Source organism: Simochromis diagramma, unplaced genomic scaffold (assembly GCF_900408965.1).
Source record: "Simochromis diagramma unplaced genomic scaffold, fSimDia1.1 OVJJ01000477.1, whole genome shotgun sequence".
Classification (NCBI taxonomy): domain Eukaryota; kingdom Metazoa; phylum Chordata; class Actinopteri; order Cichliformes; family Cichlidae; genus Simochromis; species Simochromis diagramma.
The window spans coordinates 802565-818875 of NW_024387300.1; the positions used below are offsets into that span (position 1 = coordinate 802565).

Here is a 16311-nt window from a genome sequence, read left to right on the forward strand (position 1 = left end):
TCAGAGCTGGACTGATGTGGTCCACTTTTTTGGTCTTAGTGAGGACTCGAGCAGCAGAGTTCTGAATGAGCTGTAGTTGTCTGACTGATTTTTTAGGTAGACCTGTAAAGATGCTGTTACAGTAATCAAGCCTACTAAAGATGAATGCATGGACTAGTTTTTCCAGGTCCTGTTGAGACATCAGATCTTTTATCCTTGATATATTCTTGAGGTGATAGTAAGCTGACTTTGTTATTGTCTTAATGTGTTTTTCTAAGTTTAGGTCTGCATCCATCACTACACCCAAATTTCTCGCCTGGTTTGTGGTTTTTAGATGTATAGATTGAAGTTCTCTGGTGACCTGTAATCGTTTTTCTTTGGCGCCAAAGACTATTACCTCAGTTTTGTTTTTGTTTAGCTGGAGAAAATTGTGGCACAACCAGTCATTGATTTCCTCAATGCATTTACCAAGAGCCTGTACAGGGCCTCGGTCTCCTGGTGACATTGTGATATATCTTTGTGTGTCATCTGCTAGCTGTGATAGTTTATTTTGTTGTTGTTTATAATCTGTGCCAGTGGGAGCATGTAGATGTTAAACAGAAGGGGTCCCAAGATGGAACCTTGGGGAACTCCACATGTGATACTTGTCTGCTCAGATGTGAAGTTACCTATTGATACAAGTATTTCCTGTTTTCTATGTTTTGAACCAGTTTAGTACAGTTCCTGAAAGACCTGTCCAGTTCTCCAGTCGTTTGAGTAATATGTTGTGGTCAACTGTATCAAATGCTGCACTGAGATCCATTAAACTAGGACTGACATTTTTCCACTGTCTGTATTCAGACATATGTCATTAAACACTTTGGTCAGAGCGGTTTCAGTGCTGTGGTTCTGTCTAAAACCTGACTGGAAGGCATCGTAGCAATTATTCTGTTTTAAGAAGTAATTGAGCTGTTGAGAAACTGCTTTTTCAATGATCTTACTTAAAAATGGGAGATTTGAGATCGGCCTGTAGTTGTTCATTTGTGTCTTGTCAAGATTGTCCTTTTTCAGTATAGGTTTGATTACAGCAGTTTTTAGTGATTCTGGAAACACCCTGATAATAAAGAAAAGTTGACGATCTGTAACAGGTCTGACTCTAAAGTCTTTGAGACCTTTTTGAAAAAACTTGTTGGCAGGACATCTAAACAGCAGGAGGAGGAGTTCAGTTGACCTAAGATGTCCTCCAGGTCTTTGCTGTTAATAGGTTGAAACTGTTTCATGGTGTTTAAACAGTTTTTTGGTGGACACAGTACATATCCTGGATCTGCTGTTGATGTACCAATTGCTTGTCTAATTTTTTGGATTTTTTCAGTGAAGAATTTGGCAAAGTCATTGCAGGCCATGGTCGAATGAAGTTCAGCTGCCACTGACACAGGAGGGTTTGTTAGCCTGTCAACTGTAGAAAATAAGACCCGGGCATTATGGCTGTTTTTAGTGATGATGTCAGAGAAGTAGGACCTCCTTGCATTCCTCAGTTGTAAATTATAATTGTGAAGTTTCTCTTTATAATAGGCCATAATGAACTTGGAGGTTGTTTTTCTACCATCTCGGCTCAGCTTTCCATACACTCTCTTTGTTTCATTTTTCACCAGTGTGGAGTTTCTCCATGGAGACTTTTCCTTCCAGAGATAACCTTCACCTTATGGGAGCAATAAGTGTCCATTACATTTAACAATGTTAGCATTGAAGCTATTGACGAGCTCATTGACTGACCCTCTGGGCAGGTCAGGTGTTAATGGGAAGACCTGGTTAAAAATTGCACTACTGTGTTCAGTATACACCGTTTTGTGAGTCACTGTTGTTGATATATTTGTGTGGGCTGAGATTTTACTTTCAAAGAAAACACAGTAAGGATCAGACAGCCCACATCAGACACAGTAACGTTTGAAATGCTCAGCCTCTTGGAGATCAGTAGGTCAAGAGTGTGTCCTCTATTATGTGTGGCCTCTGTTACATGCTGAGTCCGCCCAAAGTTGCCCAGAGTGTTACTCAGGTCTTTAGTCCCTTTGTCCTGAGGGTTGTCCACATGGATGTTAAAATCCCCAGCAATAATTACACACGTCAAATCAACATAGATCACAGACAGCAGTTCACTGAGGTCATTAAAAAAGTCTGTGCAGTATTTGGGAGGCCTGTAAACATTAAGAAACACAACTTTGGATGGGGCCTTCAGCTGTAAAGCCCATATCAAAAGACTGAAAACTTCCAGGAGATAGCTGCTTACATTGAAATGATTCATTAAATAAGACAGCAACCCCTCCTCCTCTCCTGCTCGCCCTGACCTCACTGATAAAACTGTAGTTAGGAGGGGGTCGTCTCGATGAGAAAAGCTCCACTGTTACTTTGGTCCAACCAAGTTTCAGTTAAAAACATAAATCAAGGCTGTGCTCAGTGATTAAATCATTAATTAAAAATGTTTTCCCAGCTAGAGATCTAATGTTTAATAAAGCCAACTTAAGTGTTTTAGAGGTATTACTTGTCCCCTCGTGTTTGGGAGCAGTCTGTGGCACACAAGGTATGTTTACTATGTTAAAAGATCTTTTTAGAGTGCAGCTCTCTGTGTTTTGACCAGGCCACATGTCTCCTGTCACCTAAAAGTACAGAAATTTTAAAACCTTCTAGTAAACAGGGTCCCAGCTTCTCCTGGGAAAAGTCATCACTGCCATAATCCTCACAGCCCGGACCCTTCACACATCACGCATCAGACTGCGGAGACAGGGCCTGAAGAGGAACTAAGGGGGCGAGGCTGGGCAATGTGACTTCGATTGCTCTGCTTGAGGGTGGGGCTCGATGGCGAACCTTTGGCCGCTCTGGTGGGGGGTTTATGGGGGACAAAAGGGATTGGGACGGGGGGTAGATCTGAGCCCAGCATTGACCCGCTCCATCATCTCCTCAGTGAATTTCAGGTGTGGGGAGGAGGGAGAAAGGGAGGGGAGGAGGGTGATGGCCTGTCAGGGGTTTGGGGGACTGGGGAAGGTCGTGGTCCCTTGTCCTGGTCGTTGGTGTTGTTGAGAGAGTTGGAGGCAAATAGGGACCCCTCTTCTTGCCTTAGATGTCTCTCCTTTCTGAGGCTCTTCCTCAGATACCATGGGTGTCTCTCCTTTCTGAGGCTCTTCCCAGGTGGGGGCAAATGGAGCTCCTCCTCAAGGTTTCTGCTGGCTTTGTCTGTTCTTGGAGTACTGTTTGTTCCTCTTTATGAGATAACTCCTCGTTTATCTCAGCCTTGGCACCAAGCACGGATGGATGACGTATGGAATAAAACAAGTTGGAGGTGAACAGTTTCACCCCCTGACTTGTTAAAATTAAATCCATTTGCTTTGAACAGATGCCTGTGTTCCCAAAAATATTAAAGTTGTCGATAAAGTGCACTGAGTGGTCAGCACATGCTGATATAAGCCATTATTCAGTGTAAACAACCTGCTGAATCTCTCGTCTCCTCCTCTGACCGGCGGTACAGGTCCACTGATGAATACAGCTGCATTCAGAGAGTTTACAGTATTTAATAATCCAGTAAAGTCCCGTTTCAGAACCTCCGACTGTTGTTTGGGCACATCGTTTGACCCTGTATGCAGAACAATGTTTGTCACAGTTGGATATTCATCTGCAATTTGAAGAATTCTCTCCTTCAGGTTGTTGACCATATCGTTAGGAAAGCAGAGGACTTTAGTGTTCTTACCGCACATCCTTTGTACATCCTTTACGGCAGAGTCACCCACAATCAGAGTTTCAGGCCTAGCCTTTAGCTTTCCCTGTGGCCTTTCACTTTTCAACAGATTTTCAGACCTTATTTCGTTGCTTTTAGATGGATGGTTGTCCGATATAGATCCAGGGTCCTTTGATAGTGGAGCAAATCTGTTCTGCAGTTTCACATTCAGTTGTTTTGGAGGTTTGTTGTTAACCTTCCTATTCACGGTTGTCTAGTCCTGTTTCCTCCCGTATACAGGGGTAGAAGAGCTTCTCTGTCTCGTAGGAAGTGAAGGCCAGTCGGTTTCAGAGATTTCAGCTCGCTGTGCCCTGCCTGTGATACGTCCTCCCCCTTCCACGAGACATGATTATGTCTTGGTTTTGCACCAAGACAGTCTAAGGGGGGATTATCACTTGAGGATTTATAATAATGCACAGAGTCTACTTTCTTGGTCATGTTATCTGTGCTCCTTAGCTGTGTACTAGCTTGCTCATCGCCATTGTTTTGAATCAAAGGCAAGGTTGTTTCATTTCCACACAGTCCATTTACCTCCACGTTTACTTCTAAGCGATGAATTTTTGTCTCCAGTACTGCAATCTTCTGCAGGAGGCTGTGGTAGTCATCTGTGGAGAGGGAAGGCATCTTGTTGCTAGTTAGCCTAGCGGTTAGCACCTTTCCAGGCTATTGAGGCTGCTCGGTGCCCAGACGCTGTAATCAGGCTTCAGCTGTGTCTAGGCCACAGACACACGGAGCGCTGAGGACAAGGTAACCATAAAATGTTGCTGTTTCTGTTAAGAACACTCTAGTCCTAATGATCTACAAGTGTCCAGAAGTTATCGCAGGTAAGCTCACACGGAAAAAAGGGAAAAAATCAGCATAAAAATCAATATAAGAAGCAAAGTATTCAAGAGCAAAGAGATGAAGCGTCCACACTCACAAAGGGGAGGAGCAGTAACACACTACAACGGCAGGGAATCAAATCCCGCAGTGCCAGACGTGTTCCGCTGCTGAAGCCAGTGCATGTCCAGGCCCGTCTGAAGTTTGCCAGAGAGCACATGGATGATACAGCAGAGGATTGGGAGAATGTCATGTGGTCAGATGAAACCAAAGTAGAACTTTTTGGTATAAACTCAACTCGTCGTGTTTGGAGGAAGAAGAATACTGAGTTGCATCCCAAGAACACCATACCTACTGTGAAGCATGGGGGGTGGAAACATCATGCTATGGGGCTGTTTTTCTGCCAAGGGGACAGGACGACTGATCCGTGTTAAGGACAGAATGAATGGGGCCATGTATCGTGAGATTTTGAGCCAAAACCTCCTTCCATCAGTGAGAACTTTGAAGATGAAACGAGGCTGGGTCTTCCAACATGACAATGATCCAAAACACACCGCCCGGGCAACAAAGGAGTGGCTCCGTAAGAAGCATTTGAAAGTCCTGGAGTGGCCTAGCCAGTCTCCAGACCTCAACCCCATAGAAAATCTGTGGCGGGAGTTGAAAGTCCGTGTTGCTCGGCGACAGCCCCAAAACATCACTGCTCTCGAGAAGATCTGCATGGAGGAATGGGCCAAAATACCAGCTACTGTGTGTGCAAACCTGGTAAAGACCTATAGTAAACGTTTGACCTCTGTTATTGCCAACAAAGGTTATGTTACAAAGTATTGAGTTGTATTTTTGTTATTGACCAAATACTTATTTTCCACCCTGATTTACGAATAAATTCTTTACAAATCCTACCATGTGGATTCATGGATTTTTTTTCCACATTCTGTCTCTCACAGTTGAAGTGTACCTCTGGTGCAAATTACTGACCTCTGTCATCATTTTAGGTGGGGGAACTTGCACAATCGGTGGCTGACTAAATACTTTTGTGTGTGTGTGTGTGTGTGTGTGTGTGTGTGTGTGTGTGTATTGCAGAACATGTCTCCGAACATAGCACAGACGCCCCCTTTCCTCCGCCAACAACATGTCAAGGGCCATTCGATTCTGCACTCCCATCAGCGAAGTCGGATTATTCTGCAAACCCTTCCATGGCGTCCCTGGTAAGTTGTAATGAACGTAGTTAATGCGGTCATCATTCTTATTAGGCGTTATCCAAAGGAATATACTTTCAAACCCCGAAGCTACTGGGTCTGCCAGCTTATACACGTTTGAAACTCCCCTGGGCACTCCTATGGAGTCTATCCTAGTCGGAGAGTTTAGCCGGGGGTCATATGCATGTATACCCTGGGTCCCTCTTTTTGCCAAAATGTGTCTCTTATGTCTGGCTGCTAAGGTACGTGTGTTGTGTTGCTGAATAGTCTTTACCTGATTTCCAATCAGTATGAGTAGAGCTCCCAGTGGCACCATCGCACATGTCCCTACGCTTCCCCTTGGGACACGAACCAAAAGGGTGCTTTGCCCACAATAATAATACAACCCACTTCTTGCCCATGTTCCAATTAATGTGCTCAGGTCACTCACATTATTCGTGGTTCTTCCCGTGGGTGTGACAGCACACCAAGTAGGGTCGATTTCTCCCACCTGGTACTTTACATTATCTGTAGAAAACCTGAAACATATATAGTTATCTTGTTTTGGCATAAATGAATTGGCATTCTCTGCTTGCCCGATCGTGTTTGGTGCCGAGATTATTAGTTTATCAGTTAGAGTGGTGGTTGAGTTTTTAAGTGCGACTCAGGCTTTGGGGTAAACTAAGTGTACCCTAATTACCCCCAAACGAATCTGTTCCTGACACGTCCACCCCGATTACCAGATAAAATACGCCTCCCGGGCTCTCGGCTTTAGGCAGTATGTTCCATGGACCCAAGAAGATGGTGACAGGGTTATGAAAAAACAGAATAAACCCTTTGAATTACTATTCCTTGCAGGCCTTCCGGCATATTTGGCTGCCATCCTACTCCTGTCCAACCTACCTCATTTTCCCAGGAGCACCACTGACCTGCTGTGTATGTATGGATGTGTTTGCCCCAGGAGGGGCTCCAATAAGCATGACTGGAGCATATCATAGGGTGATTACAGACCCACACATCATATGCTCTCCAGCTGCTACTAGCTCCTGCACACTTAATGACGTCACACAAATCAAACGTGAATGAGCTGGTGGACCCTTTAACATAATTTAATTCTATGCCATTGTATGTGCTGAGACACTCATCACCTTTACCTGACACCTCGCGCTTTAGTCTTTTCACCGATCCCGTTTTAGCAACTATTGTCTCAGGAAATGCTGTGCTGGACTGGCATCCGCGTCCGACCGATTCACAAAATGCGCCCTGCAACATAGAGAGACCTAATATTTAATAATCCACATTTCACTGTTTTAATCTTTGGTTCAGATGTGGATTCTGTGTTTGTTCTTCGTGATTGTTTATGTTTAAGTTGTTTATTTCTAGCTTTTAGTTTGTTTTTGTCTGTTTGGAAGCTGGCATAGTCTCTATGGATAAGGGTTTTTTCCTTGGGTACCCTAAGGAGAAAAGCTCCAGAGAGGCGTGTTCCATGTTAAAAGCTAAAATATAACAAAAGAGATTTTGCTCAACAAAACAATACCTTTCAATTGCCGAACCCTATCTCTCCCCTCAACAGGTTGTATGCTTCAATGTTTCCTAATTATTTTGTCATCAAAAAATCAAACAAATAAATCAAGTTGTGAGACAGCACCTTGCGTTTACGCCGGGCTGTGAGCTGCCCTAAATCTACTTCCTACACCTTCACTCCTTCTAGTTCTTTCAATTTGTTACCGCTCCTTTTGGTGGCGCGGCGACCTTCTGCGATGCTCTTCTTCTTTCTTTGGCCTTCCAGGTGGACTACTGGTCGGCCCGTTGCACAGGTGAGAGGGTTTATTCTGCCTCTGTTTGTTGACACCTGTGTTCTTTGAAGACGAGTTTTCCTCTACCAAGCTCTCGTGTGCGGGTGCACACTGCGACCAGTGGTACCAGGTGTCGCCTTTCTCTTCCAGTTGAACTGCTGTAGTCGTTCTGGAAATGACCTCGTAAGGACCCGTCCAGCGTGGTTCCTTCCACCTTGAGCACCTTCAGCCACACCACCTTTGCCTCCGGGGTCGCCCTGTCCACAGCGTGTACTCCAGATGTGACCTGTTTTGTGAAACTGGAGATCCTCGCCACCCCTGTGGTCGCTGTGGTACTGGAATGTTCTCCTGTAAAGGATAGAAAGCAGAAAGCCTCTCCCTGCTACACCTCACTAATCTACTGTGTTCATCTAATGTTCCCTTAATCATTCAAAGTTGGTTCAAGATACCATGTTCTGGGCTCTATCCTTTATATTAACTTTACTTAATCTCAATGCTCTTTATGTGTGTAAAGAGTTTATCTTCTAAACAGGATTCAGTTCATTTTAATCCTTCAACTTAAACATGAAAATAACAATTTCTGCCTCAGTTTTACCATATCTAAATCATCAAACACCCCAAAAGTCATAAAATGATCCTAAAACCCATTTCAAATTAAACCTTAAATCCCCCCTTTTGTGACACATTAAGATGTGTCAGAAACTCAAAATGCTTCACCTGAGCTTAGAAAATTAAAGAAAAGGGTTAGTCATATCATTTCACACCTCAGCAATCCTCCTCTCAGGTAAACAAAACCTGTGTGTTAACCCGAACTTCACATTTCATACTGAGTTTTCCTCACTTATGATCCAATCTGTGTTATAAGAAAGAAAACTTAAAACAGAACAGTCATCAGTCATGTGCTTAACCTTAGTCCAGTCATAAGAATTACTGCCTCAGTGTCCAGTTGGTCCAACCTTCGTTCACCTCGTCCATCCAGTCACCGTCCATTTGCACACATCCATTCATACATATTCACACCAGGTATTGCTAACAGTGGAGACCCCCGCGCAAATAATCAGATTCTCCACTCTCAGCAACATGAGCTCATTCATTTGTTTTATTCTGTTTTGTTTTTTTGTTTTGTTTAGGAAGCTAGTTTTTTATGCTTTTGACTGGATTGAATCGCTACAATCCTTTTAGACAGGGACTTAGACCTGATCACAGGTAGGCTTCTCCTCAGCCAGTTGAAATCTGGAAAGCCCACCTTATATTTGCTCTCCCGAGAATTTTCAGCGCTGTTATTCACTGTTGCAGGCCTGCTTAGAACAAAAATGAGAAAAAAGAGAGCTGATTATTAGCTCATCAAAGCACAAAACAAAATCACCTGACAGGTTTTCTCTAAGTGCACTGTTACAAAAATAATGGGCCCCTCTCAGACATGTCCATGGTTAATCAAACTCCCTCTATTAAAATAACAAGAACATCCAAAGCAAACTGACCGAATCAATCCATCACTACAACAACAACCTCAAAAATCTTAAACACAGAACATTTTGCCACAAGTTCTTCAGGGTCCTGACACTCTGAAGTCAACTGACATAATTTCACCTGCTCAATACACAGAAAGTCTTGTTAAACGCCGCACAGTCACAGTGTCTCCTCCAGTGCAAGCTTCACTCACACAGTCAGACAGGAAACCCAAGTTTCTCTTTTTCTTTTCCTGTCCCGAGTCATTCAACTACTTTGCATACTGAGTCATCTTCTCAAGAAGTTGCCGTGACAAGAGAAATACATGTTCAAACATTACCACCTTATTAAATTATTTTATTTCTTTCAACCGTGATCACTGGTTTTGATCACTCAGTACGAGAGCACTCCTAAGTCACTCTTTTAAAACTACTTTAATCACTATTTCTTTTTTCCATAACTCACTCCCTTTGTCATATAACTTCTTTTGAGTTATTCCTCAGCTTCAAACACAAGTGTATTCTATTAAACATTCACCCCATTCTATCACTCATACAAATAGCAAGCTGATCTTCATCGCGTATGTTTGTGTTCTAAGCCAGGTTTAATCAATGTCTATGCATTAATCATCATGAGCTTGTCTTATCTTTGTAAGGTTAATGCATTTTCTGTTTGTGTGTGTGTGATTTTGCATGTGTTGCTTTGCAGTGTTTCAGACTCCTTCACAATTTTCCCTTTAAACAGTCAGTTTTCTCCTTCCCAAATTTGCTAACCCAAATTTCGATTTCCCGCCTTAAATAACAGCATTCCTTGTCCTCAGCCAGACGTTAGGGCCCACTTGTCAGGTTTATGGAGACATGGCGCTGTGAACAATTCAACCAGAAAGAGAGGGAGTGTTTTCTCTCTTTGGCTCATCACTGGTCATTATTAATGACATTTCCCCCTCCGCCTCAGCCCAGCGGCTTTACCCTTGAAGTCCCGTCTTCTTCACTTCATCTCACCAGTGAATCTGAGCTCACAGGGACTGAGGCCAAGTAATCGTGACTGTGCCTGCCTTAGGTTGTCCCAGGGTTTTGAGGTGGGATCTTACCCGTCATGGGCTATCCAGCCTTCCATACTCGCCTGATACGGGGGCCAAGTGGGCAGGGGTGCTGTGAGGGGAGGGGACACACTGGCTCTGGAAATTAAAGGAGTGTAAGCTGCTTCCTTCATTGCATCTTATATTAAACTATCTCACTTCTGATTCTTTCCTAAAATAATTTCACATATGGCACTTTGTATATGTGTGTTCTCTATTCATTAATGTAATTGTCAGTTATTTTCTCTCTTTATTTTACTTTTTTATCTGTTTGTTTGTGACGTTCTACTTTAGTTCTACTAAATCTTGATGTAAAAACAATACACCCTTATTCCACGCACACACTCTGCAGTTTGCCTACGCACACACTTCTCTCTCAGACTTCCTCTGTTCACACACTCGCCTATGAGTTATTATTAGTTATTTATTATTTTGCACAAATCACACAGAATCATTCAAATCGAGTACTCACAGCATTCACACACTTAGAAGCACTCAAAATACGCTTTCCTAAGAGTATTTTATCAAAAATGCTTTCAAGAATCAGAAAGAGGAAGTAGACAACACTCAGTAACTGCGTCTGTCCTCTTAAAAGAGAAGAGAAATAAACACATATGGGACAATTCTCCCCATCTTAGGCAAATTGTGACCTTAAATGTCCTTTTCTAAGTCATGTTCTTCTCTATACACAACTCTTGGCCTCCAGGGCATAACCTTTGGACTTGTAACTCTGATATAAGTCCACACAGTACAGAGAACCTGCAAGTTCAGTTTTTTCTTTTTTAAATTCTCCACACACTTGAAGAACTGTTTGTCATTTATCTGCCCAAGAACTTCATCAAATGGACCTCGCCGGGTCCAGTAATCTTCAGCACATGTATCTCATTGCCGCCAGTGAGGATTTAAAACAGTTTCTTGTCAGCATTCACTTATCAAATGGACCGCAGCCGATCCAGCAATATCAACACAATTGTGTATCCTCATGTACACAACTTAATCTTCACTTGTATCACAGCACATCTAGTAATATCTTCAGAATTACTTCATCATAGTAAACATTGATTTTCCTTTAAAATCAATTTACCATCAGAACTCAAGATCACAGCTGACTCGATTCTCTGAAATCCTGAGTCAGTTAAACACCTTGCTCAACTCAAGGTGTCCTTTTCTCGGACTTCCTCGTCCGAGCTCACTCTTTTTACCCCGGCATCTCCACCAGAATGTTACGAGATCTTCCACTCTTACTTGGTGAAAGAAGGTAACTTCGTAAGTTCTCTCCACTGTCTCACAGTAGCAAACAGCCTGCGCATTCAGAAGATCCCCTTCTCAGTGTAATTCAATTCTCATAGACCCAAAAGTAAGCCTATTATCTCCCTAGTCAAAAGTGAAACCGTTCCTCACACAGTAATTCTTAATCCAACCTTAAAGTGAAACAAACACCCTTCGTGTTTTGAAACTAAAAGAGTAAGGAAGAGCGCCCAACTTGAACTGCGCATGTTGTTACTGAACAACACACCGACACAGACCCAGGGCAATCCTTCCTGGATCATTTATCAACATCCAAACCAACACAGTCCACATTGATTATTCTTCTGGACCTCAGTGGATCCACCAAAATTCATGTAGGTATATGAACCATTCACCGATTTATTTCTTCCTCAGACCACGCCGGATCTGTTACTTCAGCACAATAAACACTGATTTTCCCTCAAAATCAGTTTACCAAGAGCCACAAAACCATTTCTGACTCGATTTTCTGAACTTCTGTGTCACTTAAACATCCTGACGGCACCAGGTGTTTTCTGTCGGACTTCCTCTTTGAAGATCAAGTATAGAGGGTGTCTGTCCTGCAAAGTTTTTGTTGGGCAGCACATAATTTCTCCACATATTTCCTTACAGCTTTGAATTCTTTATCTGCTGCTTTAGTTGTTCTTGAACAAGACATGTGGATGGCTTTGCTCAGCTGCTCCAGTTGATCATTTAGTGGCTTATATAGCCCTGGTTCACTAGATGTCATAGTTGAGCTCTTCATTTTGGTTCCTCTGAGATTTCCCCAAAATGGCTGCTATATGACTCCTCCTTGCAAGTTTCTTGAGGCGACTTCCCTATTTCTTTATCAGATGCCCTGCAGCCACCCAACAGTCACTTCCTCCTTCCGTCAGAAGCGCTGTGGCAGCCCGAGCAGTCACTTCCTCTTTTCGTACCCTGCTTGATATAACCAGCACTGGGTCAGAACAGCATTTGCTTCACAAATTCTCAAAACAGCCACAATTATCAGCGCTACAAAATAAACACACCACACCAGCTGCAACTCTTGCTCTAAAACCAAGCACAGAGCTTTTATACTTCATGCAACTTGTAGACCGATCCTCAGTAAAAAGAGGAAGTGCGGGCCAACCCAAAAACTGCGCAGTTGTATATTTCAGATACCTTAGACCTGCACAAAGTTAGAAACAATTCTCTTCTCTTTCTGTTAAAGTCAAACTCACACCGTTCAGCAAGGCCTGCTTTTAAATCACCAAGAGACAAGCAACGTTATTCTTTTAATCTTAAAGAGGCCTACAGTGCGTGTTTCTTCTCCTGTTCAAAGGGGAAGTAAAAAGGGGAAGTAGGCCGCACCCAGTAGCTCTTAGCTGAAACAATATCTGCTGGTACACTTTTGATAAAACAAGTGGTTTCAACTGCACAACCCAGCCAGTCTTAACACCTAGATCACACCTAAAGACACTCAAATCTCTCATTCAGAAACAAATTCTCTCTCAGCAAGTTCAGCCAGCTCTTTAAACCTTCTTAAACAATGACCAACAAACTCAAGAAGCTGGTCCTCAGTTATGTCTGCAGGGAGTACAAGCATATAATAGTTTCCCCTAAATTCTCTCGGTTTTCACTGAAACAAAATATTATGGCACACCAACATTTACTGTGGAAATTCTCACTCTTCTAAATGACCACGCTGGGCCAGAACTGCGGCTAAGCCTTCACACAGTTCTACACAATCAACCCGAAACTCTGGTTCGGTTAAAATCTCTGCTCTAACAAAATCAAACTCTCTATCTGATGTTTCACAACAAACCAACACCTCCACAGGCTCCCCATGAGTGACAGGTGTCAGCAAAATAGTCAAGGTAAAACCAGTTAATGTCCTAGAATCAAACGTCTGATAGGGGAACCTTTCTTCCATTCACCGTGCACTCGCTCCTTCATTTATTACTGCGTTTCTGGTTGATCAACGTGCCTGTTCCGTTGAACTTAAAAAGGGGAAGTGGCCGCACCCAGATGTTAACTACGCACTTTTTCGCCAGAGAGAAAAGAAAGGAAAAAGAGACTTTTAAAAAGCCTCACACAGCCAGCCTGCAGGCGCCTGGCACTTTAAATTATTTCAGACAGTTTCCTACGCCACAACCTCAGTTCAGTTCAAGCCGGATATGCACACTGCCGCTCGTCTTTCAGACGCCAACAAGAATAACAACAAAAACACAGCTTTTCACGGACCACGGCGGGCCCAAAAATGCACAGGTAATAGCTCCCAGTATTTTATTATCAGACTTCTCACTTTTAATAATCAGCTCACTTCACTACAAAACCTCAAGCTCACGGCTTGGCCTGAGTTTCTCTTCAATCACATATCAACACCTCGGACCTTCTTGTCCGGTATTTATTCTCAACACATATCACAATTCCTCTGAGCTTCTGTCCGGTATTTACTCTTAAAACATGTATTTATTGAGTGTCTCTCAAGATGATCCTCTGCGATCACCAGGGCTATATCTGAGGCCACAAAGTCTCAGCGGGGCCCCACCCCTAGTTTAATACCCAGGAAACGTCTTTCCCGGGGGTGGAATCCTTCGGTTCCGTGACTTTAGACACTTCTTAATCCCTTTATTCCTTACACACAAATCAGTCTCTCTTCTCTATTTCTTCTCTTATTCTCTTATTTCCTTAAAACAACATCTCGAGTTACTTTTAGCTCAGTACTGTTTCTTACGAGTCGACCTTGAATGCAACACTACTTAATACTTTCACTTTTACTCAGGCAAAACTCAAAACAGAGATCAATGAGTAACTTCTTGACTACATTTTTAGAATTATAATCCAATACAGCACAATTTCAGTTTAAGAGGTTTGTGCTCACCTTTTTATGTGGGCCCACAGTAGTCAAGAAATCACCCGAGACGTCTGCCCGTCTGACCACTAAATCCGGCCTCAACCTCCGCCGACAACAAACACCTGAACCTCGTTCTACTGATCTTCAGTTGCCCGCATCCTCCACCAAATGCTGCGAGATCGATCAACTTTAGACCAGACAACAAACGACGGAGGCTCCGGAAAAGTGCAATCAAACGATCAGTTTTATTATCACAGGAGAACAACCAACCGTCAGCATACGGATTGTTTTGCTCTGACAAGAATACATTGGGTTCTGGTTTTATAGGATAAAATATCACACCTACGTCAATACAGTTCAAAAATACATGGTGACAGACGGGCAAAAGTTCAACCCGTGCAGACAAGGGTACATCACGTACACTTCTAATAACCATACACCGACATATCACTTCTCTTTTCTACATTACTTGCCTTTTAGGGTAATAACTTCAGGTCTCAGCATCTCTGAGAGCTAATAATGGACCCTCGTCATTAATCACTAAGTAGAGTACTTTGCAGCCAGTCTCAAACTGAAGCAGAAGACGCTTAGGCCTTCGCTCAGACCAGCTACTAGATTAATATGTGTATCGTAAGCGTGCATGCAATTAACCTGCTATGTTCTCATCTCCCCTCAGCATGTATCATCTGGACACTCTCACCAGTGAAGCTTAAAACCTTCTAGAATGGAACATCAACTCTAACCAAGCACATTCATGCATTCTGTATAGAATGAACTCAACCTGTAAAAATAGAAAGGTCAATGTGATGACAGACATATTCAATGCAATTTTATAAATCCTGCAGGAAATATTACTGATAAATGATACTGTGAAACATGTTATTAATACATTCTTCATAAGGCAGATTATATGGTAGCAATAAAAGAATCTCTGAATCCCAACAAAAAAAAAAAAAAAACACCCAGCACGCCCCTGCGGGCGGTTTATCCTTCAAGCTCGGGTCCTCTACCAGAGGCCTGGGAGCTTGAGGGTCCTGCGCAGTATCTTAGCTGTTCCCAGGACTGCGCTCTTCTGGACAGAGATCTCCGATGTTATTCCCGGGATCTGCTGGAGCCACTCGCCTAACTTGGGAGTCACCGCACCTAGTGCTCCGATTACCACGGGGACCACCATTACCTTCACCCTCCACATCCTCTCGAGCTCTTCTCTGAGCCCTTGGTATTTCTCCAGCTTCTCGTGTTCCTTCTTCCTGATATTGCTGTCATTCGGAACCGCTACATCGATCACTACGGCCGTCTTCTTCTGTTTGTCTACCACCACTATGTCCGGTTGGTTAGCCACCACCATTTTGTCCGTCTGTATCTGGAAGTCCCACAGGATCTTAGCTCGGTCATTCTCCACCAGTGTCTAAAATATATATATATATATATATCCATCCATTCGCTTCCGCTTATCCTTTTCAGGGTCGCGGGGGGCGCTGGAGCCTATCCCAGCTGTCATAGGGCGAAAGGCGGGGTACACCCTGGACAGGTCGCCAGTCTGTCGCAGGGCTAACACATAGGGACAGACAACCATTCACACTCACATTCACTCGCACATTCACACCTAGTGGCAATTTGGATTATCCAATTAACCTATCCCCACAAGCTGCATGTCTTTGGACGGTGGGAGGAAGCCGGAGTACCCGGAGAGAACCCACGCAAACACGGGGAGAACATGCAAACTCCACACAGAAAGACCCCAGCCTGATGTTGGAATTGAACTCAGATATATATATAGATATCTAGATATCTATAGATATCTATAGATATACATATAGATATATATATATATATAGATATATATATAGATATACATATATATATGTATATATATATATATATATATATATATAGATAGATAGATAGATAGATAGATATAGATATAGATATAGATATAGATATAGATAGATATAGATATATATATATATAGATATATATATAGATATATATAGATATATATATATAGATATATGATGAATTCAGCTCAGATGGCTAGATCAATGAACTGGTATCTCATTCACTATTGACAGCTTTATAACATTTATTTAGAGGAGGTGGCTCACAATTCCTCCATTCTGTAGTCCGCATCCACAGCCAGTTTTTTTTAATGTTAATGGCTGAGAGGG

At 42.8% G+C, this 16311-nt stretch overlaps 1 long non-coding RNA gene across 1 annotated transcript; it reads left to right on the top strand.

Annotated features, from left to right (window-relative positions):
* The first annotated feature begins 13443 nt into the window (after nucleotides 1-13443).
* On the top strand, nucleotides 13444-14578 carry LOC120716566. Its single transcript, XR_005691981.1, has 2 exons — nucleotides 13444-13554; nucleotides 14191-14578. It is a non-coding gene; the product is annotated as an uncharacterized LOC120716566 (long non-coding RNA).
* The last annotated feature ends 1733 nt before the right edge of the window (nucleotides 14579-16311 follow it).